This window comes from Capsicum annuum, unplaced genomic scaffold (genome assembly GCF_002878395.1).
Source record: "Capsicum annuum cultivar UCD-10X-F1 unplaced genomic scaffold, UCD10Xv1.1 ctg4418, whole genome shotgun sequence".
Lineage (NCBI taxonomy): Eukaryota > Viridiplantae > Streptophyta > Magnoliopsida > Solanales > Solanaceae > Capsicum > Capsicum annuum.
The window spans coordinates 94,906-98,600 of NW_025851688.1; the positions used below are offsets into that span (position 1 = coordinate 94,906).

The 3,695-nt window shown below is 34.6% G+C and overlaps 1 long non-coding RNA gene across 2 annotated transcripts; it reads right to left on the bottom strand.

Annotated features, from left to right (window-relative positions):
- Nucleotides 1-617: 617 nt before the first annotated feature.
- LOC107842024 lies at nucleotides 618-3,453 on the bottom strand. Of its 2 annotated transcripts, XR_007050092.1 has the most exons (3): nucleotides 3,338-3,444; nucleotides 3,100-3,149; nucleotides 618-920 (listed from the first exon to the last, which is right to left on the bottom strand). It is a non-coding gene; the product is annotated as an uncharacterized LOC107842024 (long non-coding RNA). The 2 variants fall into 2 exon arrangements; XR_007050091.1 differs by lacking the exon at nucleotides 3,100-3,149 and having other exon boundaries at nucleotides 3,338-3,453.
- Nucleotides 3,454-3,695: the final 242 nt, after the last annotated feature.

The window sequence follows — 3,695 nt, forward strand, 5'->3', positions numbered from 1 at the left end:
CTCAGACTAAGCAACAACCAATTGAGAAATAATGTGAATCGATTGACAAAATTCCACAATCATTTCCTCACCTTGAAGAGGACTAGTAGCTACTGGTGGAACTCTAGATATATCAGGGAATGGACCCCTAGATCTAGTATGGAACCCCTGTCTCCCTTCTACATTATCTCCAAATGGGATAGAAAAGTTTCCTTGAGTTCCAGATCATCGAGGCATAATTTGAAAAGCGAGTAGACAAGGATTATAAAAGATTCTAGGACTTAGATTCCAATCTTGAAAATAGAATACCAAGAAAGTGAAACATTCCTAAAGTCCTTATAGCATTTCTCTTATGATTGTGGTATGCTACATACCCTAAAAGATACTCTACTAGCAATGACTTTGTGGACTCCTAATTTACCATGAACTAAAAGCTCTAATAATAACTTACCACGAGTTGAACTAGGACCTTATTGTAATGGGCATCCCAAGTCCAACCGAGACTAAAGACCACCCATATTACCAAACCCAACCGACCAGCGCATATCCCAAGTTGAATAAATTTTGAACATATAACAAGATAGCATTACTACATAATCCAAGACTCTAGGATAGCTCTATATACTTGACCACCCAAATGAGTCCAATCGTTCGATAACCAACGGATAACCAATACCAACCAAACAATATTCTGGAAACATAACCATATAAGTTCCATAATAATTTTATATAATACCAAAATAAAAGAGGATGGAACAACCAACTATACATCCAATTGGTGTAAGCCCTAATACCAATACAAATACTAAGGCTGACACCAATACCGATCCCATCCATTTCCACCCTTAATAGTTCCACAAAAGCCTCTAACCGAAAGAAAACCAATGTCTTCATCATTTTCTTAAGGTGAATGTCTTCATCACTTGCTTCATTTTGGACACCTACAAAAAGGGAATAAATAAGTATCAAACAACTCAAATAACTCAAATGATAGATTCATGATTAAAGCATGAGAGTAGAGGCTACTACATCAAAGACCATTTAAATAATTGAGTGGTGATTATAACATAAATCAAGACTAATCACAAAAATTATTAACAAACCACGGGTGAGGTTGAATAGTTGTTTTAGCATGAAAACTAGAGGAACTATAATTTGAGACAAAGATGTTGCATAGACACTACCTTGTTAGCACGAATTCTATTATATGATAGCAAATAAAGCAGCATTTCAGTGATCACAACAATTAATGGTGATGCATTCGCTAATTTCACAGGGTTGTAAAGTAAGGGGAAAAGAAGTCGAATATTATGGAAGACTGGTTGTATTTCACCAGGACATTTAATGCACAATATGCATACACAAGTAAAATGATCGAGATAATAAGATAGAGTGATATGGTAGAATTTCTATAGATAAATGAATTAAGTCTACAACAAAAAGAATGTTAAGGGGAGGGAGAAAGATCTTGAGATGGAGAGAGGCATACATACCAAACTGAAGGCAAGTAAAACCTACAAATCAGTTAGAGACTAGATTGTGAATGCATGTTCATTTAACATCATCTCAATTCTTGCATATTAGAATAATGGTGCATAGTGTTTCAGCTATCAAGCAAAAGAATTAAAGGACACACAACTTTGTCTAAAATGAATATTCCCAATGGGGATTCATAAGCCAATGCAGTATTGACGTAGGCAAAAAGTCAATTGTTAGTGACAGTTAGGGCTTTAGGCATAAAGGGAAATTAAAAGTGCTCTTTAATAACGAAAGGTGAAATGGAAAAAAGATCATATATGTAATGCAAGAAAATATTAATACAATCACAAACAATAATGTTGTGGATCATGACTTAAAAGAAACAACAATTTTGTGCTTCACTTTAAGAAAATGTATGCTTCACTTCCCACTTTTTGCTTCAAGCCCCATAGACTTTGTCATGTTTTTGCATTTTTGGTTTTAATAGCCCTTACTCCCACCATTCATATAACAATATCATCCACACCAGAAAGAAGTTGGAGGGATGTCTTGGAATGTATATACTGATATATTATAGTATGTTGAGTTAAAGTACTTCTATTGATTCAACAACTTTATAGAAAATGGAATGATAAAAATTGTATGTGAAAGAAAACTGGTAAGGGAATCAAGACAAGAGAAACCTGCAACGAAGTATTCAATCGAGTTTTTGTTTGTCTTCATCAAAGCCCTCGAACGGGAAAGCTTGAGTGAAAAATTAGTGAGAAAATATAGTTACACGACACTGTGACTTTCAAAAACCAACATTAATGGCTATAAAGTATAGGGACATCCTCTTTTGCCACTTTTCCATTTCATAAGAAATAAAACAAAATTGAACTGCTACTCTTGTGGCAATGAAATTTGATTCATTAGTGCAATTTATAGTGTATTACACTACCGAGGCTAGACTAGTGTAATATTTGCTTCAAGAAGTGGTCTAAAGAGGCCATGCAATTGAAATCATAATTGTCGTATTGCCAAATTTTATAAAAAAAGGGCAACCCGATACACTAAGCTCCTGCTATGTGCACGGTTCGGGCAACGGCCCGAACACAAGGATCTATTATGCGTGGCCTCACCTTATATTTCTGCAAGGGGCTATTTCCAAGACTTAAACTCATGACCTTCTTTTCATATGGAAATAACTTTACCAGTTAATCCTAGGCTCTCCTTCATATTGCCAAATTCAGTACATTTGTTACACATTGGATTTGATGTAACAAGAAGTTTGAGATGCTTTGTGCACTCGACTGCCTTTCTATTTTTTAAAAAAAAAAAATCAAATCAACATCTTTATCATTAGAAAAAGAGAAAATAAGGAAAAGAAGATTGGAAAATATTACTAAATCAATAAGATTGCCAACACATTTCGCCTTAGTTGTTACATCCCCAATGTTTTCCCTTTTAGCAAAGGCCTTATAAATAGGAGTACGAGTTGAAGTAGAAGTAATAGCACATACATTCTATAAGAAATTCAAATGAATCTTGAGGGCTTAGCCGGCTGTATGTGCATTCAATTGGAAAAAAATATAGAAAATGGACAATGACAAACCTTGCCACAGGCTAAAGAAAGAAAAACTGTGGCGCAATAGAACTTACCAACTAAACACCAGCACCCAACTCCATCAGAAGATAATCGCGAAGCTTAGCTTAAGGGCATGAGAAGGAAACACGAATTATAAGAAAAGGAGACAAAAAAAATGACCTAGTTTAACAAAAAATACAATTTGAAGCTCAACCATTACCCACCCCATAGACCAAACTAAGAAAAATTTATAAAAGTGATAGAAAAATACAAAAAACCAAAATAAGATCAGAGATAAACAATGGAGAATACCTTCTTTAGATCATAATCAAATTTCTTTCCTTGCAGTGCATAAAGCATCTTCCCCACGCGACCAGCACCATCCTGAAAATTCTGTATACCTCAAAATTGTATTCATGAAACATGAAAGGAGCTGTTTCTAGAAGCCGTTTTGAGTTCTTAATATAATAAAATACATGTAACAGTTCAAAAAATGAGCACATATTTGACTTTCGTTTATTCACGGCTGAGAGAATTAGAAGTAATTAAAGAGTGTTAATATTTGATCTTGACCATTCTAGATGATTTTAGATACATGAAGATCCCTCAATCCCACCCACCCAAACTCGACACACACATCCTTAAGCCAGAAAGAGTTAAAACTAAGTTT